This window comes from Ursus americanus, chromosome 3, assembly GCF_024610735.1.
Source record: "Ursus americanus isolate L20-20 chromosome 3, mUrsAme1.1.p, whole genome shotgun sequence".
In the NCBI taxonomy this organism is placed as follows: domain Eukaryota; kingdom Metazoa; phylum Chordata; class Mammalia; order Carnivora; family Ursidae; genus Ursus; species Ursus americanus.
The window spans coordinates 52,489,567-52,517,067 of NC_142129.1; the positions used below are offsets into that span (position 1 = coordinate 52,489,567).

General features: G+C 38.9%; 1 long non-coding RNA gene across 2 annotated transcripts in view; it reads right to left on the reverse strand.

The window, feature by feature from the left end:
- Positions 1-18,472, reverse strand: part of LOC123789191 (uncharacterized) — a 49,495-nt gene extending 31,023 nt beyond the window's left edge. For both annotated transcript variants that reach the window (XR_006778713.2, XR_006778712.2), the window contains exons 1-2: positions 18,269-18,472; positions 15,607-15,789 (exon numbers count right to left, since the gene is read on the reverse strand). This is a non-coding gene — a long non-coding RNA (uncharacterized LOC123789191). The remainder of the gene's footprint in view (positions 1-15,606; positions 15,790-18,268) is intronic.
- Between the last annotated feature and the right edge of the window lie 9,029 nt (positions 18,473-27,501).

The window sequence follows — 27,501 nt, forward strand, 5'->3', positions numbered from 1 at the left end:
CACGTACCGATGTCCTTTCTTGTTGTACATGTCACAGGTGCCTATCACACACTCTCCATTCCAGATCACGGTTTTCAGAGAGATCATCAAAACAAAACAAAACAAAACAAAACAAAACAAAACAAAACAAAACAAAAATCTCTTCTCTAATAGCATGGTGAGGGGATCTTTGGATAATTCTATCTTGCAATGACCATTGGTCATTGGATGACCTTTCTTTCATTTGGGAAAAGGTGATTTTGACAAAACACTGAGAAAAAGTGGAACCATAAGGCTTGGGTCATTTCCTTGCTGAGAGATCATTTGTGTATTCTACGACAAGTGGATGAAAGACACGTATGAGGTGTTCTTCAGACTTTATATCTTTCTCTATGTCACAAGAAATTTTGCATACTAACTGTTTGGTAATATTTCTACCAAAGAACATAGGGAAACTGTTGATCAGTGCTCCAAATGAGAAGGAAAAAGCTGTAATTGGTTGTTATCTACGTCAATCACCTATGGAGGCAGGTCACTAAATCTGGGGAAAGAAGATCAAATTAAGGCCATGAGGCATGACAAAAACTACTTTCTGTCTTTTCCTCCTAAGAAAGGGCAACTCTACCACCAGAAGCATGAGCGATTCAAATCAAGGGCCCTACAGCAGATAGCAGAAAAATTAGTTTACTTGAGGGAAGTTATATATATTATATACTTAAATGGAGCAAAAGCATGGAAAATTTTATGTTATTATTTCACAAAGCTTCATTATAGGGATGAAGTAAATGAACTGTCTGCGCAATAAGATACAATATCCAGATATTCATAATGGCATTTCCTATCTGCACTTTTCTTTTTCAGTTCCTTGTATGAAACCACTCCCCTCTATATTCATTCCTGACCAGAAAGAGTCACCGAGGCACCCCTCTGGACATATCCTTTCAGATGTTGATGTGTGCAGTAATCTCAAAATTGCATCAAAAATTTCAATATGCCCTAAACATGGTCACCCAATTTGTTTTTGACAACTATTCAGAAAACTGAGAATTACTTAGAAATTCTTCCCTTGCCGTCATGCTTCACTTACAATCAGCCACCAAACCTTGTCAGTTCTACCTTCTAAATATATGGAATCTACCCTCTTCTCTCCACCTCACTGTTAGTGCTTTTCTTCCGGACTGTGTAATTTCCTGCCTGTTTTACTGCAATCTCTCTTCTACATTGGTCTAGCCCTCTTGTTCCTCTCCAATTTATATTCCATTTTGACTCCACGGCTACCTTTTAAAAAATGCAAAATTATTATGTCTTAGCTCTACTTAAATTTCTGTAAAAGCTCTACATTGTATTCAGGGAAAGAAAATCGAAGTCCTTTAGTATTACATGAAAATTTCATCATAATCTGGCTTTGGTCCACTTCTCTGTCACTTTCTCAAAATTAACATTCTGAACTTTTGACATTTACTTATTTTGCTATTCCAGGCCTTCAGTGCTTTTGTGCACACTGTTCCCTCCAACATCCTCCTGCCTTTTTCTCCCAGGTCTGCTTTTACTTGGCTGACTCCATTCTATAAGATACAGTTCAAAACTGATACCTCATCCAAACAGCCTCCTCGGAGATGCCCCTAATTCCACAATATTTAAGTAGATGCCCTCCTCTCCAGTCAAAAATTCCCTACATAATTTGAGGGGTGCCTGGGTGGCTGAATTGGTTAAGTGTTCAACTCTTGATCTCAGCTCAGGGTTTCATCTCAGAGTCGTGAGTTCAAGCCCCACGTTGCGCTCCACACTGGGCGTGGAGCCTACCTAAAATAAATAAAGAAACAAATAAAAATGATTCTCTACATAACTTGATCATGACACTTTAATTGATATTTATAATATCTAAACAGTTCTTATTCCTTCTCATTTTTTTTTTTTAAGATTTATTTATTTGAGAGGGAGAGAGTGCATGCGCGTGTGCAAGTGGGCAGAGGGGCAGAAGGAGAGCATCTTCAAGCAGACTTGATGCTGAGCACGGAACCTGACTTGGGGCTCCATCTCACAACCCAGGAGATCACAATCTGAGCCAAAACCAAGTGTTGGATGCTTAACCGACTGCACCACCCAGGCACCCCCATCTCATTTTTTTTTCACTTCTTTATAACTTCAAAACATAACTTGTTATGTTTTAAGATTATGAAGAGGCAGAAATCAGCTGGTTTATATTTGTGCTTTTAAAAATTTTATTTATTATTTTTCAATTTTTATTAAAATAGTTTATTTATTTACTTGAGAGAGGGAGAGCACACAAGCAGGGGGATGGGCAGAGGGAGAAGGAGAAGCAGATTCCCCCTTCAGCAGGAGCCTGACCCTGGGATCATAACCTGAGCCGAAGGCAGACAATGCTTAACCGACTGAGTCACCCAGATGCCCCTTAAATTTTACTTTTATACACTTTTTCAATATTCAATCATTTTAAGAAAATTCAGTGAAATAAGGGAATTAATTAGTCTTATAATATTTTCCCCTAAACCTAGGACTCCTGTTGTCAGGGACTGTATCTGCAATTTCCATGGGTTTTATAGTATCATGCTAGTTGACACTCAGACTTGAGCATTTTGTTAAAAATTGTACATAAATTCTTCTTACCCACCTATACGGAAGTCACAAATTTTCATTTGTGCTCTGCCCCAAGTAAGTCAATGATTTCATCCTGTATCTTCTTGAATTTTCTCGTCTTTCCTTTGAGTTCAGGCTAAGTGGCTGTCCTGAGATTTCAGCTTTAGAAAAATTATAATTTTGAGAATTTTCTACCTTTTGTGTTGTTGTTTAGATAAGAGTGTTACTCCTCCCATCTTTCAAAAATCATAGCAAAAACTTGAAGTCCAATAATCCAGATATTTTGGATGGACAAATTATATCTTTTAAACAGAAAACGATTTCATAATTTAATATTCATTGAAGAGAAGAAATAAGTGTTCTACCTCAAACTGCTGACTTTACAAAAGTGCTATAAATTTAATGTTTCATGTTTTTCTAAAGAAAAACCTAAACATTAATTAATTATAATTATTTCTTAAGATTTCTATGAAGGAATATTACAACTAACCCTTTTAGAAGCAAATATCAAGTTTCTGTTGTCCATAATCTGATTGATCTGATCATAGTATTGATATATGCGTTTGTGTGAGGTTTTCAAATAAATACTTGTGAATCATATAACAATAGTGATTGTCAAAATAGATTGTGAGGGAAAATACGTTAAAAAAAAAAAAAGCCTCAGGGCGCCTGGGTGGCTCTGCTGGTTAAGTGTCTGCCTTCGACTCAGGTCATGATCCTGGCATCCTGGGATCGAGCCCCATGTTGGGTTCCCTGATCAGTGGGGAGCCTGCTTCTCCCTCTCCAGCTCCCCTGTGTTTGTGTTCCCTCTCTTGCTATCTCTGTCAAATAAGTAAATAAAATCTTAAAAAAAAAAAAGCCTCAAAACAATAAGAATAAAACTTCCTAGCATTAGTTAAAACTACTTTATTAAACTTCTTTATCCTTAAGAGGCCGTTGCAATATTTTCTATGTGGATATCGGTCTTAAATATATTTTTATTGATAAACAAATTAGGTAAATGAATGTTCTATGACATTAGTACATAATTTCAAAGCCTATTCTATTGGGCATTTGCTCTATGATGCTACTCAATGAATATTCTATGGTTAAATATTGTATATTTTTGGGTTAAAGAAAGTTAAACAGGTTTTGTGTTTACCTTTTTAAAATAACCAGACCAAACAAACACGCATTTTGTAAATCTCATAAAGTAGACTAGTTTTCAGTGTTCCTAAAATTTATTTAATTGTCAAACACTCTAAGAAATGCTGTATATTTTTAACTAGAAAAAAATGGGTGGGTATCCACTATGCGCCAAGTTGCATGTTAGATTGTAGAGATTCTTGCAAATGAACTGGGCATGGTCCTTGCCCTCATGGAGCAAACATGCATTTTTAAATAGATTCTATTTCTTAAAATAGAACTAGATAATCATTATTTAAAGACTGTTAGATTCATTGCCATAGAAATAAAAAGAAATCATTTTAAGTATAAAATATAATAAAACTTAATAGAAAAACAGATTGTATAAAATGTGAGTACTGATAAGTTAATGTAATAATATATAAAGAATTAACATGAATTAAAGACAAATGTGAAGCCCTGGTAGCAAATTAACAAAGACTATAAGCAGATAAACCACATAAAAGAAAATGTGAATAGCAAATAAATATTAAAAAAATCATTGTCCCTAGTAATCAAAGCCAAATTTTAGTATCATTTAACATCGATGAATTTGTTCAAATTAAAGAACATCCAAACAAAACAAATAAATACAATATTGACACAACTGTAATCAAACAAGCTTTTTGGAAAGCATTACAGGCAATTCCCATCAATATGGGAAACTAAGTCCATCTGCTCACTGATGCCTATTACTGTTGGGAATTTTTTCTAAGGAAATAATCCAACAGAATAAAACTATATTCATGATCCAATACATGTTCACTCTGATTTTATTTATAATATTAAAAACAACCTCAATTATCATAATAAGCAATGGTAAATTAAATATTGTTATGCTAATTTGGCAGATGATTATAATTTCTATTATGCATCTAACTTAGACAGCTTAGACTTCCTGGAAACAATGATAAAAACGAGGTTAATTAGGTGTGCTGCAGTGGGTTTACAAAATCCTACATTTATGATGAGTAATACTTCATGTTTATGTGGAAAAGATTGTTATTGGATGATTAATTTGGACGGTCTATGGCTGGCCTTAGGGGTTGGTGGCCAGGTGAACTAGCTGCCCCTAAACTGTGACCTAAACGTAATTCTGATAAATTAACATGGAAACAATATTTTCCTATGCTGGAGGACAGATCTAAAGCAATTTATAAGCATGCTGCATATGTCTATGTAATCTGTAAGTAACCTATCATACTGTTAATAGAATGGCCATCAAATAGTGGTCAAAGAGATAGATAATGAGTAACATATAAAAAAGGGTGAAATAACTATGATGGGGGTACGAAATTCAATTAACTCTAACGACTGAAGGCAATTAGCTGGATTCCATGTGGGTAGTACAGAATCCCATCTAACCGAATCAGTCAATAAAAAGTTGAAAAAATTTATATAAAGGTGAAATTTGAAATACACCCAGAGAATATATTTTAGGAGGGCATAAAACTACATGGCAGATAAAAAGTATTTTTTGGTGGTTCCCCTGTTGATGTGGCAAGCAGCACTGGTTTGGAAAAAGCCGCACTAATCTGATCCCACATTCTCGTCCCCAAATTCAGACTAATTATCCAGATCTGTAGTTGTATCTGAGTTTTGAATCTTTACCCAAGGAACCTGGTCCTGTTGGAGATAGTAATTTTCACTCTGTAGTTGGATAAATGACTTTGCAAACCTAGAAAATTGTAAAAATAAGTATGGAGATGATGAAATAAATCTATAGAAAATATTAATACTGCTGTAGTCTGTTTATGTGGAACGTATTTTAAGTCACAATAATGTATTTTTCTTATATATAGTTTTGAAATGTCCAAGAGATGCCATGTTAGAGATCGTCTGACATGTTAAGAGGATCTAATTTTTTGCCTTGTTCCTTTAATTAGGAATGCCTGATTGCCACTTGTGACTTAAATTTGACATGTATTTGGGAGTGTAATTAATTAAGTTTATAAACAATGTTTGAATGCTTACTAAAGTTATAAATTCAATTTGTTGTATTTTTAATAGCTATTTAAGAACTTATAAAGATTGCTTTAGTTAATAACCTGGCCTTATTAGGAATATGATGTATGTACTTGAGAAAAAAAATTCAATTTGTATATATAAGTTAAAATGTTTAAAGAAATTTAGTGAAATAAGATTTCTTGCATGGGTTTTAGTAATAACATGAGATCATTTAATATATTAAGTTTATTAAAATTAATTATAAGTAAAAGTGTGCTTATTTTTAATAAAAGTGATTTAATTCACAAATCAAGTAGCAAAAATTCTAAGTTGAATTTAGAGGTTTAAATAAAATTCAGTCTTTTAATTAACTACAGTTACAAATTGCATATTTAGACAGCTCTAAGTGGTTCATTTTGCATATAAAAGCCCTCCCTTGGACATTAAAATATTCACTGACATGCTAAGCCCAATGATAATTGTCGACTGAACATGACAACATGACAAATGCATAAGTCACTCTGGAAAACCCATCCCATTATACCATTTGCATTTACACAGTGACATTTCTTGAATTTTAAATAATATTAAATTAAAAAGGATCGTATTTGTTATAGAAAATTTGTAAGTTAAAGAAATGTATAAGAAACAAATAAACATTACCAGTAATCTGCCCAAAGATAATCATCTGTTAATATTCTGGTGTATTAGCTCTCAGTCTTTTTCTATATTTTAAGCATTAATTAAAGTAAATTAGCAGCACGGTACTTACTGTACATGCGGCTTTTTGTATGTTGCTTTTAAAATTTTAACTTTTTACAATGGCAATGTTTGCAGATTTTCCACACCAAGAAGAGCGAGGCAGGAGGCTTGGGTGACATTTGCTGCTGTGTGATGGAGGGAGCATAGGATTTGGTGTTAGCGAGTTAAATCCTGATTTCAATGTTTATGAGGCAGAAAGACTTTGGACAAGTTCCTTAACCTCCCTTAGCCTCAGTTTCCATACCTGCGAAGTGAAGATGATGATGGCTGCCTAACTGGCTCATTGGAGAACTGAAGCAGCTATATCTATAGGACACAGGGCAGTAACTGATACTCACTAGTAACAGTTATCTTGATGCTTAGAATCCTAGAGACTAGCGTCAGGAGTGATTTTTGGCTATATCTGTGATCTGAGCTGCCCCTGAGGCTAAGGAATTTCAGAGATAGGGAAGGATTCTTTGTTCTCTCAGTTTCACATACAACTAGCCAGAGCTGTTCAATGTGACTGCCAGCAGTTGGGAGTGTGTTTTAATAGCTATGCAAAGAGAGCACAGGCTGACTCATGGCAAGAAATTAAAAATCAAGAAATAAACCAAAGAAAAAAATGGTTTAGGGTCATAATACCTGGATTTATAGAAAAGTATTTGTTCCGACTCCTTTTATGCATAGTAAGAGACAAGCAATTTAGAAGGACAAAAACAGGTGCTTTGGAACTCAGCAAGCTTTTAGGACCCTGGAGAGCAGTAGTTAGGCAGGAGAAATACTAACAGGGTGGCCCTCCCCTTTCAATAGGAAAATTGGAAGCTCTATTTGCGTGAGTCCAATTAGTGTAGCTAGTCAAGTCCTGTCAAAATGCAGAATTGTAAGCAGTTTTTAGAAAGAAATTATTCATGTAATCCTAACAATTGTCCATGTCCTGTTGTGGTTGGAAACAACGCTTTCCGCGAATGTTTCTTCTCAGAAGAGAAGCATTTCACTTCATGTACAAGACATTCTGTCTTCTTAAAAGAAAAATGAGCCTCACAGAAAGACATCGTAGAAATGATCAGAAGCCAAGTTATTTTCCACATATATGTTCTCATTTCCAAGTACTTCCATCCACCTTTGCTTAGAAACCCTCCTGCCCTCCACCTAAGGCTGCCCTCATGGCCAAACTTTTCTGACAAGAGTTTTGCTCTTACTTATCCTCGTGCTGATATCCAGTGTCAGAACGTTGTGAATTGTGCTAGGAACACCGTGTAATTACATGGGCTTTCTGGGCTCCAAGTTACTTCCCTGATCTCATCACGATACTTTTCTAAAGGGGTAAAAGAAACCCAAGATATAAGACATCAGTGGGAAATTGGCACCGCGGATATTGGAGAACCAATGACGGTATATTAAACTTCAAAATGAAAGAAGGATACTGAAGGCAAAATTCACTTGCTTCCACTTTCAAAGGTCAACAGGTAACATCCCGGAAACTGGAGTGATTTTTCAAGTGATGTGTAAATACTTCATGTGCTTAGAAATGAATGTTGTAACCTAATCATTGTGGTGACTATAAATTTTCAGACATCATTGCTCCCTGTCTTCCCCCTTATATCTGAGAATCCACACGACATGTAGACTACAATAGGTTTCCAGCCAAAGTAGACTATCAAGTCATGCTTCAGAATTTTTATCTTGCTACATATTTTAACACAATTTTTACTATATTCAGATTAAAAGGACTGAACGAAAGTGGAGTTTTAAATATAAATACATTCTGCTTTGTGATTTGAAAACAATATTTATCCTAACAAAGTCCAATAAGTTGTTTTCAATCAATTAGCATTTTATTGGTAGCTGGGCCAAAGTGTTGAAAGAAAAAAATGGGAAGAGCATTAAAAATTTAAAGCAATCTATTTTGGTATCAAGTGACACTGTTGAGGTTATCTGATGTCTGCATTTTTGAGACTTTTAAATTCAATGTCTTTTCTACATTGACCTGCAAAGATTTATTATAGAAATTAGAGGAAAAAGAAGAACACTAAGAATTACTGAAGTGTACCGGTCATATGATTTAGTCTTTTAAGAAGGTACAAAGGGTGCTTTAAAAATGTTGCATAATAAGTAACACAGTAAAAGTAATGTTTTTTTTGTGTGTGTAAAAATGCCTTGGGAATCAAGAGCTTTGTCTTCTCTTAGATCGGTAAAAATAAATTTCACTTTATTGGTTAAAGATGGAGAATTTATTATTCTTACTAATGTGCCTTTGTCAAAGGTAGCTTACCCTGGTCAACTCTTGGGTCATCAATTTTGATGGACTAGACTCTGAAGTTAATTAGGGATGCTAATCTTTTTTTTTTTTTTTAAAGGATTTTGTTTATTTATTCGAGAGAGAGAGACAGTGAGACCACGAGCAGGGGGGAGGAAGCAGAGGGAGAGGGAGAAGCAGATTTCCCCACTGAGCAGGGAGCCCGATGTGGGGCTTGATCCCAGGACCCTGAGATCATGACCTGAGCCGAAGGCAGACAACCAACTGAGGCACCCAGGAGCCCCAGGGATTCTAATTTTTAAGCGGTACCAATACACTGGATGGGCCCACTTAAAAGTATCTTCTAATAATAATATGTATATTTTCAAATATTCATTTCTAAATAGGTTCCCTTTAAAAATCTGAACATTTTTGTTCGCCTGGGTTTCTACTTCAAAGAATCAGGTTTGTCCTCAGAGGTCAACACTCATCATCGTCTTCTGGAGATAATTAACTCAAGGTCAGTTGACCTAATTGGTTAGATCAGAGTGATGACTCAAGGCCGAGGGTTCAGCCGGTGTGCTACAGCCCATCACCTTCATAAAGAGAAGACACAACTCACGTGCTCTAACACTAGCATTCCAATCCATGCCATTGGCCACTGAGAACCTAGGGAAATTGGGAAATAGGGAAAGTGAAGGCTTTGTAGATCTGCCAGGAAAAGTGGAAACCTGCCCAAGTTTATGTTTTTGGGTCATGATGGTCATTTAAAAATTTTTTTTTAAGTTTTATTTATTTTATTTAAATTTTAGGTAGTTAACATACAGCGCAATATTGGTTACAATGGTCATTTTTGTTTAAAAAGAACAGCACACTCATTTACAGCTCTAGCTCTGCATCTGCTAAAGCTGGGGCTTCTAGGATGGACTACCTCTAGAAAGAACAGGAGCCCCCAGTGAATGCAAATGATTCTCTTTTCCTTTGTACATAAGGCAACATTTTGACTGTATGGCTTAGTCAAGGAATGAAATGAAGAGCAGGTACAGGGGCGCCTGCGTGGCTCCGTCAGTTAAGCGTCCAACTCTTGGCTTTGGCTCAGGTCAGGATCTCTGGGACTTGAGATTGAGCCCTGTGTCAGGCTCTGTGCTTGGTGCAGAATCTAGTTGAGATTCTCTCTCTCCGTCTCCCTCTGCCACCCCTCCCACTTCCCCCCTGCCCCGCTCATATACACACTCCCTCTCTTTCTAAAACAAGTAAATAAAATCTTAAAAAAAAAAAAAAAAAAAGCCAGTGCAGCAGCAGAAACAATAGCAAAGATGTATGAAGCAAAGAAAGGAGCACAGTCAGCAAGACAAAAGGTGGTTTGCATCAGGGAGGTGGCAAACTATGGCTGGAGAACCAGCTGCCTGTTTTTGTAAAATAGAGTTTTCTTTTCTTTTTTGTTTTTAATTTAAATTCAATTAATTAATGTATAATGTATTATTTGTTTCAGGGGCTAAAGTTTTTTTTTTAATTGTGGTAAAATATACATAACATAAAATTTACCATTTTAACCATTTTTAAATGTAGGGTTCAGTGGCATTAAATATATGCACAATGTTGTACAATCATTACCACCATCCATTTCCAACATTTTTTCATCATCCCCAACTGAAACTCTGTACCCATTAAACTAACTTCCCATTTCTTCCTCCCTGGAATCCCTGGTAAGCACCATTCTACTTTCTGTCTCTATGACGTCACCTACTCTAGATACCTCATATAAGTGGAATCATATATTTGCTCTTGTGTGTCTGGCTTACTTACCATGCTTTCACGTTTCATCCATGTTGTCGCCTGTGTAAATAAAGTTTTATTGGAACCCAGCCAGGCCCATTCATTGGCACACTGTCTATGGCCAATTTTACATCACAATGACAGAGCTGAGTAGTTGTGACAGGGACTTCATGGCCTGCAAAGCCTAAGAGGTTTATTCTGGACCCTTTACAGAAAAAGCCTAAACGTCTTGTTTAGATGAAAGAACCACAAACACCTCCTTGTTTTTCTAAAAGCCTATTTCCATTGTTACTTGCTCAAGGTGATTTTGGCTTATTTCACAGTCTGATAAATAGGATTAATGAACTGTTTATCATACTGTTGTGGTTAATAAGCAGGCTCACGTGTCAAGACTTAAATTTTCCTTCCCTGGATCCTGGTTACAGTGAAGAGGGCTCATTTTTGCATTTTACTCATACATGTTTTATGTGAGGTCGTGTGAGCCATAGCCGATTAGTGGATTTGGGGGCAGGAAGTCCTAAAACATGACAGACAGTTGCAGAAGCAAAATGATCAACGTTTCACTGCCTTTGTCCTTGTTCATTGTGTGTTTATAGGAAAGATCTTAATGTTAACACAACACGTAATGACAAAAAGCATAGGTTTTTGCTGGAAAGTCTGAAAAATCATTTTCTACCTGAACTATTTGGTATAGTTCATTATTTTTTTGTATTATATTAAACATTTGTTAGGAGTCTTCTAATTAGTGCCACTAAATTATATGTTGACAAGTACACACTAACCTGAGAAGAACATTTCTTTCTCTGTTATCAAAGTAACCAGGAAGGAAATTTATACTGTAGTTGTAAAAAAAACCAATGAAATGGTGGATAATGCTATTTCCCATGAGGTCAGGTTTCAATGATCAGTCCCAGGTTAGCAAAATGTAGGGTGTGTGGGGAACATTCCAGATAAGACAGCGCCAGTAATAAACATGAAAAGATCTCAGGGATGCTTTATAGAAACCATCAAGGTAATAAAAACAAAACAGTAAAAGACTGTGCCAGGCACTATAGCCAAGGACAGCATATATCAACTCATTTGGTCCTTAGGCAAATCTATGAAATAGGAACTATCATTGTTATCCTCATTTTACAGAAGAGGTATTTGAGGGGCAGAAGTGAATATTTCTAATTTTACTGTGTGGGTAGAAGTGGCAGATGGCTACAGACCAGCTGCTACGTCTATTCTGTTTTGGAGGTCATATTCTCAATCCCGAAACCCAGAGGACACAGTCCATACAGGGAGGGGCATGTCGCCGGGTTACAGGGGAAGATCCCGATAGAAGTGATGGGTTGATGACCCTTCTCTCCTCCAGAGTGTCCCCATGCCTGTGTCTCTGTCTCTAGGCTTGTCTACACCAACCTTCCAAGGTGTCTTCACCGTGGAGACTCTGATCCCTCCTCCTGTCTCATCCTTTGCCCTTCCTTCGCTCCTTGACATTCACACATCACTGCAGTCACATAAACATTTCGGAACTCCTGCAATGTGTCTCTCCTACCTGATTTCAAAGCCAGCTTTTCCTTGATGGGTTGGGCAGCCCTGAGCAACTTATTCAACCTTTTTTCTTTTTTACCATCTCTTTTCCCCTTTTAAAATATTTTGGTAAAATATAAGTAACGTAAGATCTCTCATTAGACCATTTAGCACCTTCATAATGTGGTACAACCATCACCACTAGCTGGTTCCACACATGTTCATCACCACAAAAAAGGAAATGTTGAGACTCATTAAGCAATAATTTCTCATTCCCCCTCCCTGCAATCCTTGGTGATCACTAATCTGCCTTCTGTCTCTATAGATTTACCAACTTTGGATATTTTGAATAAATGGAATCATACAGTACGTCACCTTTTGTGACTGGCTTCTTTTACCTGGCATTCTGTTTTCAAGATTGACCCAGGCTGTAGCATGTATCAGTATGTCAATCCTTTTTATGGCTGAATAATGTTCCATCGTGTGGATGTACCACATTTTGTTTATCCATTTTTCAGTCGACAGACATTTGGGTTGTTTCCACCTCTTGGCTACTGTGAATAGTGCTATTAATACTCACGTGTAATATTTTGTTTGAACACCTGTACTGAGTTCTTTTGGATGCATACCCAAGACTAAAATGGCTGGGTCATGGGGTTATTCTTATTGAGGAACCACCAAACTGTCTCCCACAGTGGCTGCAGCATTTCATATTCCCAACAACAATATACGAGGGCTCCAATTTCTCCACATCCTTATCAACACTTGTAACTTTGTTTGTTTTTTTAATAGCCATCCTAGCGGGTACAGAGTGGTATCTCATTGTGGTCACTCAACATTTTAAGCTTTTGAATCTACGTCTGTAACATCGAGGCAAATAACAGCACTTAATTCATAGGATAATATGAGGGATTAATGGGGTCATGCATGCTCGGGACTTGACAAAGTGCTCAGCAAATGTAGGCTCTATTATTACTGCTGCCCTTGGGGCTGTGTTATCTCTGCTGAAAAAGACACTACAGGCAGGGCTCAGATGCTTGGACTTCAACTTCAACTCTGCATCTACCAGCTGTGTGACCTCAAGCATTATTTAACCTTGGTATGCTACAGCTTCCTTGTCTCTATGTTCTCAGAGTACCTGCACTGCCCACTTATTTGGAGATTCAAGGAGTTGCTATAGGTACAGAACAGTACGGGGCCCAGAGGAGGCACTGTTAGTGTTAAATATTATTACCCCCCCGTCCATTTCCCAGGAGAATTCCTGCTTAATCTCCAGATTTCAGCTTGGGTATTTTTCCTCTAAGAGTGTTCTCTTAACCAACACCCTACTCTCCCCTCCCCACGCCCAGCCTGCTCCCACGTGAGGTTAAGTTAGATGTCCCTCCTTTTACCTCCGGAGTTTATTATTTTTGTGGTATTACACAGATTGCTGCCTGTCCCTTTTGCACCTTTGTGTGCTCAATATCTAGCACAGCACTTGGTCCATAGTAGGTGCTCAATTATTTGTAGTTGGCTGAATAGATGGGATGAATGTTCATCAATAAGTACGATGGTAGAGTGGATTCATTCGTCCGTAAGAAACTAATATTTTCAGATATAATCTTGGGATTACATATGCTGGGAGAAATTTGCTCAATACCATGAACTCAAGATATTAAAGAATTTTAAATGAAGGCTTACTGGAATTTAGGAAAGGAAATTGTACACACTACATTAATGCATTGAGAGAGGCTAGATATAATGTGCTTTAAGTGCTGATCTCAAGGTCCGTTTGTGTGGAAAAAGTCAGGAAAAACTGTTAACTGGACACTTGATGTAAATTATGTACATCCAGGAAATAAACCCATAGTATACCTACTTTAAAGGAGCTCTTGAGACTTAAATATAGAAAACTTTTGAGAAGAGGAAAACTGGAAAGATATTTTCCGTGTTATAATCATTACCCTTGGTTGAGTCAAGGGGCAGAATATGACAGAGGAGGGGGGAAAGAACATTTTCTGTTATTGAAAACAATTATTTTAAAGCTAAAGAACATTACCTTCCATTAGGTGGGTAGGGACATACAGAGCATGGTATAAAGTATGGAAATTTTATAATAATATTGATTCTTAATTACTGAGGATAGGATAGCTTTAGTGAAATTAAAAGTTATTAAAGAGGACACATTTAAATTTTTTAAAAAACCAAACACAAAACAAAATCTAGCTAATTCTACAGATTTTAGCTGACTTGAAATTTTATTACTGAGGTGCCTGAATTATTTGGTGAACAGATTGAAATCTAGTCATTATAGGTTAAAATGACAACAAAGTCTTTTGGGCCTGCTATAACAAAATGTCACAGACTGGATGGCTCAGAAGGAACAGAAATTTATTTCCAGTCCCGGAGGCTAGAAGTCCATGGTCAAGGTGCCAGCATCAGTACCAGCATGACCGGGTGAGGACCGTCTTCAGTGTTGCAGACTTCTAGAATCTTCCCATGATAGAAGGGGAGCTTGGGAGCTTTCTGGGGTCTCTTTTGTACAAACACTAATCCTACCTGTGAGGGCTCCATCCTCATGACCTCATCACCTCTCGAAGGCCCTACCTTCTAACAATCATCACATGGGGTGGAAGGATTCTAACATGTGAAGTTTAGGGAGATACAAACATTCAGACCAAAGCCCTTAATATATGTTTTTTTTTAAAATCTAAAACAATTTTTAAACGATTTTTTTTTTTCGAGAGAGTGCTTGAGCATGAGGGGAGGGGCAGAGGGAAAGAATCTTAGGCAGGCTCCCCGCTGAGCATGAAGCCCGACGTGGGGCTCAATCCCATGATCCTGAGATCATGACCTGAGCTGAAACGACGAGTCAGATGCATAACCGACTGTGCCACCCAGGCGCCCCAAAAGCCCTTAATATTTGTTAAAATATTTAAAATATTGTATGTACATAAAATGTGCATTTTATGGTCACTTTGGTGTTTATATAGTTTTAGTTCCACATGATCTTTGTTTTCTAAGATGCAGCAATGAAAATTTTCAACTGTAGTGACTACTGCCTGGGAAACTAATTAGGAAAATGATGGGTAAATATTATCTGTTCCGCATGATCCTACAAGGGTACTTACATTTTTGATAAGAGACTAAGAGTAATTGGAACCCACATGAACTGAAGAGTTCCAGAAACTAAATATTAGCTTGGTGCCAATATTGAGGCCAGGAGATGATGTTTAAATGCCATTTCCCTTTAGCCAAAGTTTCCAGACATATCCTTGTTTTTCTTTTCCTTAAAATAAATTCCATTTTATGAAAAAAGGCTTTACGTTGGGAAGAGTCTCTTTCTCTTTAAATTATCAAAAGCACCTAATAATGCAATAAATAATTCAGGTCCATCTGCAGAGCAAATTAAAATTAAAGAACAGCTTTTGAGAATCTATTGCTTATTGTGCTAGATACTGTTGAGGACATATGGATTATAGCATGAGTTTTCTGTTCTGCAGTAGTCTTCTATCTGGTTGGCGCACAAAACTTACACATAAAAAGGGTCACATAACACAATGGGGTAAATAGTAGATATTTTGTAGATTACATAGATTGTGTATAAAGTAAGGAAACGAGGGATGAGAAAAGAATGGTAAAAGAAAGAGGAAGATCTTTATCCTTACCTTGTGCCCTTTATTGAAACAAACCAACCTGGTTACAGGCAGTTGAAAGGAGATGATTTAGTTGACGGGTATGTGACATGGTGCCCAGTCAGGAAGTCAAAGTGGTGGCCAGTGGGGGTCTGATAGGTGATCAGATTCAACATCAGGGATTCTTCCAGCAAAGGCTCTGGGCAACACCAAAGTCTGTGGATTAAAAAAAAAAAAAAAGGAAAAAAAACGCTGTGGCTTTTGGCACTGGACTGTTAGGGAACTTCTTCATGGCATAGTGACATTGATGTGGCAAAATTGTTCTGTCCAAATCACAGGAAGCTATGAAGGTACTTCTGTTTGGCAGAGGTAGGATCACATATGGGCAAGCAGATAATGGGATCGTTTGAAAGACAGTCTATGTAAGAGAGAAAGCCAAGATGGTGGAGGGAGACACGCAATAGGACATTTCAAGATGAGGGAACCAGAATGCATTGCGATATGAGTAAGGGTTAAAGGAGAACAAATGTGGCTAAAAACATATTCACCTGTAAATAAAGGTCAAGACAGAGAGAACAGAGAACATGGTCAAAAAAAGTGATTAATCCAGGAAGACAAAAGACGCTAAATGTGGGGCCTCTACATTTTTAGAAGAAAACCATTTTGGCTTGGATGACAGCATGGATCCAGAGCTCCATGAGAAATTCCCAAGAATACTCAAGTTTCAGGGTTGGTAGAGTCACCAGTGGCCAAGAGGAAGAGAAAAAGTAATACACTGGGCAACCTTCTTGGGTCCCCTCCCTCCTTGGGAGCTTTGTAGTATCACTTTGCTATTGCTCAATAAACCTTGCTTTACTGCCCACCGGGGGCGGGGGGGGGGGGAGGAATACACTGTAAAAGAATGAAAGGTGAGTAAAGCTGCAAAAAGAGGAACAGGAAAACGAGGTTATACCTTTGCAAGCGGAGTACATACATTTTATGCCTCATACAGCTGGACAGCAGTCGCAAGAGAAGGTGAGATATGCTGAGAACCAAGAGAACAATGCTAACACGGAGAAACAAAGGATAGCCTGAAATGGAAAAGTGTGTATTTCCTTGGGGGTAGGATAATGGTAGGAAGTCTTCTAACTGGGGACACCTGCCTATTTGTTACTTTAATTTGTATACAAGTCAATTACATAAGCACAGTCTTTCATTCGCTCATATCAGGGTGATTCTTAAATTCCAAATCCCATACAAAACTGGAGACCATGTCTAGAAATTTCCTTCATATACCATGTAGCTCTGCACAGTATTGCTAAGACATACCCTAGGTTGTTTCTCTGATGCTGGGGCCAGTATGTTGGGAATCACTATAACATTAGGTAGAGAACACAGATTTTACTATCTTGGATCTGGATTTGAAGCCAGTACCACAAATTGCTAGCTGTAATGCTTTGGATACATTTCTGATCTTTACACAATAACAGTTTCCTCTACTGCGAAATGAAAATAGCAGTATAGTAATACTTATTATCAGCTGGTGGTTATTATGAGTGATAATTTATAGAAAGTGTCTAGGGTAGTGTCTGATACATACCTAATACTCGAGAAGCAATGCTGTCTTTAGAAGTCTCTGAAGACTTCCAGTATTACTACAAAATGCATTATTGTCTTGTTGTTTGAATGTACTATTTTCTCCCCACCCAGGAATCAGTGGGGAAAAAAATTGTCACTTTTCACATTTCTTTCTTCATTGAGTACAAGGTGATATTTCCAAGACAGGTTATCATGAGTATAATTTACTGTTTTTATGGTATTTTTTTTCTTTTTCCTTCCTCCTGTGGCACTGAAGCAGGCTGGATTTTTAAATTTTTATTTTAATTTTATTTCAATTGGGCAGGTAGAAGCAAATTTGATTCTCTCTACCTAAAATAGAACAATAGACAACCAGGATTATTTCACCAAGAGTATTTTAAATTGTATTTTAGGTTCATCTTGGGTATAGAGAATAAGGCAGTGACAAAAAGGATCTAAGAATGACAAGTGAACATTTTTGCTTCCCTGTTCAGAGACCTCCTGACTATAAGAAATCTCAACCATCTAATCCTATTAAAATCTGTCAATCCTACTGGTCAAAATAATATATGTTCATTGCTTCCATGTATCTGTGTCCCTTCTTTGATCAAGTTTTTCACTTTTAATATAGTGACTTGTGGCAGAATTTAGTGATTTTTATGAATCTCTTCTTGACTTCAAGAAAAGGACTGCCATTTTACACAGGTCGTATTTTCCAGTCCTCTTCTTCAGTGATTGAATGGCGGTCAGTGTTTAGAGAGAGCTGTTATTTTGAGTCCCTCATGCAGATTGCAATAATTCACTTGTGAAGTGTTTAAACAAGGCAGCTGATAAATCACAATTCTTCCCTTTCCCCCAGGGATTAGCTCTTGAAACTCATGAGGGAATAGAGGAGATTACTTTCTGATATCTCTTGGAATTATGTGGCATTTTAAGGTGCTGCTCCTCAGGGGAGAAAAACAAACAAAGCTCAACATCTCTGGTGGGGAGAAGAGCAGATCCGTGAGCAGACTTCAGTCCAGCTAAGAATACACCTTGATTTACAACCATATATACATACATATTTTTAAAATTTCATAGCACACATATCCAGTCGCCTGACATTGAAGGAGTTTTTCTTGGAGTCAATTTACTGTACCTTGAAGGCCCCAACAACTTCACTTTGCTTCCAGCAGTCCCACAGAAGGTGCACAAAAGGAGACGTGACACCGAGTAACCCAGATACTTCAGTCTCCCGCCAAAGAGCTGCTGAAGTGTTTCCACGTCAAGGCTCAGTCTCCGGTAATGATGGTTAACGACTCTACGTTCTAACTAGATGTGGCCGTGGGTTACTGCGGCTCTGAGAAAGAGAAGGAAACCATAATTCATCTGCTGTGGCTTTTTTGCCGAGAAGCAGGTTAGCGTTGACAAATAGCAAACGATTGTGCAAAATCCTGCGTAAGTTGTGTGTAACTAGAGAGCCATCATTTCCTGTGACACAGATCCCTACTGTGCTGTTAGATGCGGAGCATGGCAAAACACTGAAAATTAGGATCGGGTGATTGATTTCTTTACAAACAGGGTAATATTGTGGTAAAATTCTATAAAAATATTTCTGAGCTACAGTTCAATAGGGTTAGTTTGATCACCTGCATTCGAATTATGAGTACCATAACTCTTTACTCTTCATGCTTCCTAATTGGTTCATACACAGGGGCAGGCACACAGCTAATATTTATTAAATCCCTACTATGCATGAATCATTAGGCAAGGAACTCTGCAGGATATAAAGATGAATCAGATATAGTCCCTGACCCTGAGAGCTTGGGAAGAAGTCGAAGCAAGAGCTAAAAAGTGTGTGTGTGTGTGTGTGTGTGTGTGTGTGTGTGTGTGTGTATATATATATATATATATAATAGTAACGCAAGAGAACCTGTGGAAATGCTGTAATAGAGCTTTTGAGATTGTTAGAGATGCAGACGTCACTCCTGGCTAGGGTGGGTGGTCCAGGAAAGCTTACAGATGAAGCTGGTGGTAGGAATGCAGACCTCGTGGAAAAAAATATAACTGTGAGAGTCAGAGATGATTTCAACAGAGAAAGCAGCAGGAACAAACATACAGAGGTGGGTAATTGCCATGCATTTGGGGAGAGAAGCAAGAGACCAGCTTCACCACAAAATATAAAATTTATATAAACTGGAAAGCTAGCTTGGTCCCAGAATATGGAGGACCCCAACTGTTAGAAATTCATTGTTTTTTAAATGATAGAAAACTGCTTAGGTTTCTGAACTGGCAAGTGACATGAGTAAAGAAATGTGTTTGGGAGATGATTTTGGTGGCGGCACGTAGAGAGGGTTTTATATCTCCACCTTTGAGATGAACACCTTGATGAAGGCTCTGAGGTAATTATCTGTTATTGTTTTTAGTTTCCAATCCACTAATGTTCTTCCTTTGAGCTTAAAGAATCAGAGTTGACTCTACTACTCATAGATAGTAATTTCTATTTCTCATCCAGATTTTTCATTCTTCGAGACTAAGGTTTCCTTTTAGTTTTACTGTCTGTCCTCCTTCCTTTCCTATTCTTTAATGTCAGTGATTCTCAAATTAAAGAAAACATTTTTTTAAATAGTCATGACATTTTTTTTTATGAGGTAATTATTTTTGAAGCGTTGAGATAGCCTTCTTTGATGTGGCCTCTTCTCTACCTTTAGTCGTGGAGTTTGTTCTCTCGGTCCTCAGATCGCTTTCTGGGGTATGTAGGGTGATTTGATAATTACCAAGTTGTATTTGTGGGATGAGGTGAGCCTAGGGTCCCCCTGCTCTGCCACCATCTTCCCCTCGCCTACTTCAACATTTTTTGAGTGACTTACTATTCTTTGATTGTGTATACTGCCTCCTGACACTCAAAGGAGACCTAGAATTAAATATCAAGTGATTTAAAAACTTCTACAATAACCTCCAGACACTTGATGATCAGTGCTGATGAAGTTGTTCTCTATCTAACCCCAAAGGATGGTGAGTAAAATGACATTACTGTCAAAGTCCTTCAGATCGGTGACTCTGCTGAGCTCAGAAGACCTGGTCCACCGTTTTACTCCATCACTGTCTTCCTAGAGGCATTGAGAGTGCTCGCACTCACCACCACAGAGAGTAGCACTCCTACCACACACCGTGGTTGAGTGTCTAATAAGAATTCTTTTCAGGTAGCTCAGTTTCTAGGAGTCGATATGTACTGCTATTCCTAGAGAATGGCATATTCAACACTCTTGAAAATCCCCGTCCACCTGCCCTCCTATACTGTAAATAACAGAAGGCTAAACAGTCTATTTCCCACACCCCCTTGCAACTAGGTTTCTGTTTGTGAGCTAGGTGCCGCTGAGAAACAAACGTTACAGCAGAACAGAGCAACATGAGGAAGTAGCCACCTATGAGAGAACTGGGTCTTCAGACAAGCACCATAGCAGTGAAGTTTGATTGTTCTGGGACAACTGCCATGAAGAGTTTTCTCACCAGTTGCCCACATCATAGGTGCTAAGTATATGCGGGTTTTGCTACAACCTCACTGAATGGTTGGTCACATCTCCTGGCTGTATCCAAATGTCGTTTTCCTCTCGCCAGTTTTGTTCACTACCTAATACTCTGTAATAAATCCTTTTCTGCTTAATGTAGTTGGAGTGCATCCTGTTTTCTGCAACTAATAACCTCAAATAATACAGCATGAACTCTAGCTGACCATGGAGCTTTTGCTTGGGAGCAGAGTGGCCCAGCGAAGCAAGGAATGGATGGGCTGCTGAGTCTGAGTTGTGTAGTGTACTTGCTACAGAGATCTTCCACAAGTTAGTTTGATTTCTTTCTCTCTAATATACAGATGATAATATATACAGGATGGCTATTCTTGTGACATCCTTTGGATTGCAAGAAACAACTACTCAAATTATCATAGGTGCTAAGTATACGTGGATGGCCGGGAAGTGGCGGGGGGGGAGTTGGACATTGTGAGCACGCGTGTGTAACAATGGCAGCTGGGACGTTCAGGGAAGTCCAGAAATAGGAAATATAGTTGAGTCTTAGAAGACTTGACACTTGATCGATAGCGGCTTTAGGGGCCCTAGCAGAAGGATTTTGAGGGTTTCACTTCAATGTACTTCTATTAACATCACCTAGCTACTTTTGGATGTCGAGTAGTTACTTATTTCTGTTAAATGGAATCTTCAAGGTTCCTGATAATTCTTTCCTATAACTTGAGCTTCTTATAATTGTTCACGGCCATGACCCTATCTAGAGCTCTGAGTATGTCCTTTCAGCTGTAGCTCCTCTTTGAAGGGCTGGATTCTCTCCGAGTTTCTAAAATAAAATTCCTAAGTATTAAAAGCTAATGAATCAAGCTCATTGTTTTATGCCAAGTATGAGGTCACTGCTCAGAATGGCCACATCAACTGAGGTTGGGAGGTCAGCACAGCAGGGATGGCAAACTATCCTCCAAATGTGTGTTCTCTTTCCACAAGATAGAGCTATCATTCAAAAGCATCTGCACTGACTCTTTTATAAACTAGTGGAACCATGTAACCATTCTTGCCAACAGAATGCGAGCAGAAATTTGTGTCGCTTTAGGCAATTAAAGAATAGGTATGTGATCTACATTCTCTCTTTCTCTTTCCACAGACAACAGCGGAGACACAAGATAAAAAGAATCTGGATCACCAAACCACCATGTGGAGGACAGCCACAAATTTCCTGAAACATCTACGGTACCCTGTCACTACTGAGTCTCAAACTTCTATTAGTAAGTTCTATATATTAAGTTCTATATATTATATTGTATCTATTATTATATCTATATATTATATCTAATATATCTATATATTATATCTATTAGTAAGTTCTATATATTACATCTGTATATAAGTTCTATATATTAAGAAGTCTATTTTCCACTGAAAACTGGAGGTTTCTTTGTTAGAGCATCTGACATTATCTCAACGCTAAGTGGTTCTAGAAAAGGTCATTGTATTAGTTTCCTAAGAGTGCTATACCAAAGTACCAGAAACTGAATGGTTTAACACATTACTTGCTCATAGTTGTGGAATCTTGAGGCCTGAAATAGAAGTATCTGCGGGGCCATTCTGCTTCCAAAGGCTCCAGGGAAGAATGCTTCCTGGCCCCTTCCTAGCTTCTGGTATTGCCAGCTGTCCTCGGTGTTACTTGGCCTGTGGCTGCATCCCTCCTGTGTCTCCGTCCTCTGCCACAGGCCCTCTTTCCTACATCCATTCTGTCTCTGTGTCTACATCTCTCCCTCCTTTGTGCTGGGAAGACACCAGTCATTCAGTCTGGGGGCCTAACTTAATCTCGTATGACCTTGACTTAAGGAGTGACACCTACAAAGACCCTATTCCCAAATAAGGTCACACTCTGAAGTGCCAGGTGGACATGAATTTTGAGGGTACACTGCTCCCTCAAATCCCATAGTCCATAGTTCCATCCATCCTATAGTCACGTGGTATAGAAGATGGCCCTGGAGAGTGCCCCTTTGGCAGATGATATAGGCATGTTAAGGCATATTATGATCAACATATTTAGTCAAATTGCAAAAAAATGTTAATCTAACATGGTATAGACAAAAATGAATCATGCCAAATTGAAGTTGAGAGAGCTGGTATCTGGTTCTTTGAGTTCCGCATCCTTCCGTGCTTCAGTCACAGACACCAGTAAGTTACAATGGAAGGAACTTTGCATCGAACTCACATAAATCATTCATTTGTTCAAGAAGATTCAAGACGGATGAGATTCCTCCCTTTCTTGAACTTACAGTTTAGCTTGGAAATCAGATCTTAAACACTAATATGCAAATACCGTATTTAAGTAGGCTTGTAATAGATGCTTTGAAGGAGAATACAGGTGGAATATGAGTGGAGCTGTAACCAGGCCCCTCTAAGGAAGTAATACCTAAGCCAAAACTGTAAGAGAAGTTGGCTGTGTGTGTCTGTTTGGGTTGGACACTGTACAACCCCCAGGGGCAACTTTTACATTGAGATCTGTGTGAATGGAGCTCCTGGGTCTTGCACAGAGCAGAATCTATGAAGCTGAACATGGTAGCTCTGCTTCACAAGGGGTGGGAATTAGATGCAGAATGTTAAGCAGGTGTGTGTGTGTGGGGATGGTGGTGGTGATAGTGCTGAGAAAGAAGATAAATACTTGAGATAGAAGGAACAACATATTACAGACCATGCTATGGGAAGGTGCTTTGCCTTTCTAGCTACCAAACACGGAAAAATGATCTAAACTCTCAGAATCTCCATTATTTGATTGGCAAAACTGGGGATAATAGTATCCAACTAGCAGAGATCTTGCAAGGCTTTGGTGCTCTGGGAGGAGGCACAGTGCCTGAGTAGTGAGAAGCTACTGAGTAGCTTCGGTCCCTGTGCCTCTTTCTGTCTTCCATGTCCTAGACACCAGGTGAATTTGGAGTCACCAGCACGACACGTAATAAACAGCATCTACTCATCTACACCTCTACCACTAACACTCAAAGTTCCAGGACTACCAATGGTTGCTAAATAAAGCTTGCTTTCCAGGCAGCCTGTGTGAGAAAGTCAGGCCTTTCTCACATCTGGCCAAAAGAAACAAATAACTCTAGGCTCGAGGTGACCAAAAAGAGAACTGAAATTATGCCACCGCCCGTCCCTACCGCACAGCCCACACCCTCCTCTGTGCCCACACTCTGATCTTATCTCCTGTCCCATCTGACGCTTTGATCTTCTAGGAGGCAGCTTATGCTGTTCTTTTCCTATGCTCCCGCTCTAATTTTTTCAACGTTTTAATTTCTTAGATTGTGGTGGAACGAACACAATGTGAAGCTTACCATTGAAACCATGTTTCAGTGTACAATTCAGGGCAAGTAAGTCCATCCATTAACAATGCTGTGCAGCCATTGCCAATATGTACTTCCAGAGAGTTTTCATCACCCGAAACAGAAACTCTGTGCTTGTTAAACAAGAACTCCTCCTTCTCCCCCTCCCCTGGCAACCTCTATTCTACTTTTTGTCTCTATGAATTTGCCTATTCTAGTGTCTCGTATAAGTAGAATCATAAGATCTTTGTCCTTTTGTGTCTGGCTTGTTTCACTTACCTTACCTAATGCTTTCAAGGTTCATCCATGTTGTAACATGTATCACAATTTCCTTCCCTTTTACAACTGAGTAATATTCTATGGTATGTACCTATCATGTCTCACTGTAATGCTACTAGTCTGTCCCCACTAGACTGTGAGCACCACCACGGCAGATGTGGTAGGGAGAATGTCTGCAAGGGACCCCACAAATGTCTTGCCTGAGCCCCTGGGATCTGTGAATATCTGTGAATCAGGAGATATTCTTCCTGAGATTATGTTTTTATATAGAAAGATTAATCTGGATTAGCTGGAGAGGCCCAATGTAACCCCGTAAGTCCTTAAGAGCAGAGAGTTTTCTCTGGTTGGTGGCTGAAGAAAGCAGAGAGAGAGAGAGAAAGCACGGATGAGTGATCGCTGGCTTGAAGAAGGAAAGGGCCACGCAAAGAGGAAAGCAAGTGGCTTTAAGAACAGAGATTAGCCCTGGATGACAGCACAGAAACCTGGACCTCTGTCCCATAACTGCAAGAAACGGAATTCTGCCAACCACACAAATGCACGTGGAAACAGATTTGTCCCCAGCACCTCCACCTGGGATTCCCCCCAGCCTGGGTGAAGCCTTGATTTTGGCTGTGTCAGACCCTGAACAGAGGGTCCAGCCAGGTCCAGCTGGACTTCTGACACACAGTTGGGAGCTGACAGATGGGTTTTGGTTAAACTCCTACATTTGTGGCCATTTGTTACTGAGCAATAGAAACCTGCTATTGCAGGCTCTCTGCCCTTCCTTTAATCCCTAGTGTTCAGCTCAGTGCCTCGAGTCGATTAGCTTCCCAGCAAACACCAACCAAATAATTAACTGAAGGAGATGGGAAGCAGGGACGATGGAAGGAAAAGTGAAAAAACAATGAAAATGGAGGGGATGAAGAACAAAAGAGAGATCAAGCAGAGAGGAGACCATTTGAAAAGGCGGGTCTCCAGTGAAAAGTGCCTGATGGAAATGTGTCCCAAAATAATCTGGATTCTTCTCCACCTTCTCCAGAAATCCTCTCTTGCCAATGCTCTTTTTATTTGCAGTAGATGCCTTGATTATTCAGTTGTGTAAATCAGCCGTTTGTTTAGTGTCCTGCTGGTGTGACTTGTGACTTGCATGAACAGAAATCATAAACATGATTTTGTTTTAATTAAGAACAGTTCAGATTTAAGGCTTGAACATTTGTTTTCTGATCTCATATGCATCCAGAGAGTAAGGAACGGCCTGCTGGTGAAAGTCTCCGAGGGTAGTAAGTCAAGGGGAATTGGGACATAAATGTGTCTGGATTTTGAAGGAACTTGGCAGAAATAATTGTAAGTTATTTTTGTGAAATTATATGGCTTGTTCTACTCTAGGAAACAAAGAATGAGTTGATCCCTTGCATGACCACATATCTGGATTTTCAATAATGTAAAGAGATGCACACACTTCTAATATCTAAAATGTCACTTTTATAGCTCCTCATGTAAATAGGAGGATAATTTCTTTGACACAAAGTGTCGTTCTCCTCCACATACTATAGTCCTTGTAATTTCACTATTAGACAACCATTTCTTTAGATTACAAATTGATGTTAACCCTTATGAAATACAGCTATATTACTAGGAGAAGTAAAATGTAAGTTCAATAACCTTTACACATTAATAAAACATATCAGCTGATTTTTCTCTCCCTTACACATGAGCAAGGAGAAACTGTTTTTATGGGGGGGGGGGGCACTGAGGAGAAACTAGCATCAAAGTCAACTTCACTTTTCTGGAATTACCTGTAACACAAGTCCTAGATAGAAGGATTGTAATTGAGTTCCAATTCTTTAAAAAAGATTTTATTTACTTATTTGAGAGAAACAGCGAGCATGGTGGGGGTGGGAGGGGAGGCAGAGGGAGAGAGAGAATCTCAAGCAGACTCTGCACTAAATGTGGAGCCCCATGCGGGACTCAATCCCACTACCCTAAGATCAGGACCCAAGTCAAAACCAACAGTTGAACACTTAACTGACTGAGCCACCCAGACAGCATAGTTTCAATTTTGATTTTGCAACCCCATCTTCTGCACTGCCAAAGTCACGTTCAAATGTCAAGGCAAGGAAGGCTGCTGTAGAGCTTAGCTGCTGCTTTTATCTGATTAGACACATGAAGTGATGATGCTCATCAGGGCGTTTATCTAAAATAGACAGGGGCACCTGGGTGGCTCAGTAACTTAAGCGTCTGACTTTGGCTCAGGTCATGATCTCAGGGTCCTGGACTGAGCCCCATGTGGGGCTCCCCGCTCAGCAGGGAGTCTGCTTGTCCCCCCACCACTCATGCTGTCTCTCAAATAAATAGAATCTTCTGATTATATATATGTATATATTTACCATTGATGCCGTTTTTAACTTCCTTATTAAAAATTGTAAATTTTTATTCCCTCCAATTGTAAAATTTTATTCCCTCCAATCCCCAGTGTTATTCAGGTATAATTGACAAATACAAGGATTCTTTCTCACAGTGACAGAATGATGACCTCATGGGGCTAAAGAAAAACAGGACTGTCTTTGGTCCTGTTAAGTGAAGAGTCCAGAAGAGTGCAGATTTCAAGCAGAGATGGAGGGCCCTGATGTCAATGTTCACAGAACCTGCGCCCTGCTCTCTTTCTTCCTCACAGTCTCTAACTCTCTCTCTTCTTTCACTCTTCCTTCATCCCTCACCACCCCCAATCTCCTCTCCCTCTTTCCATGTCTCCAATCCTGCTTCACCCTGTGATGGCTTTAATTTCTGAAATTTGTTTTCCCCTGGTAAGAGAAATGGTGTGCTACAGGGCTCCAGGCAGATATCCTGCTTTTGAGCTCATAACTTCATAGAGAAAAGTGCAGCACAAGTACTGGGAATGACCCTAACTGGCCAGGGTTTGATGACTGACCTCCTCATCCCTAAACAGGGCGACTGGTTTCCTGTTAGCCATATGAAAGGGAGGGTCTCCTTATCAGAAGAGGAGGGGAAAATAAACTGTTTTATGCAGATGAATCTCAGTTTCCACCATCTAATTTCAGGGCTCAACCTGGACTGGTGCAATGAATCAATGCTTGGCTTCATTCCTTTGTAGCAGAGAACAAAGTTTCTACTTCATATCTACGTCATAGTCTTTCAACACTTCTGTAGCAGAGGTGGAAGAGGAGAAGGAGGCTGGGTGGGGGGAGCAAAGCTGGAATTTGATTGTTACCTCTCCTAAGAATACAACAGCTGAATCACTGCCCTTCAAATTATGAAAAAAAATTTTC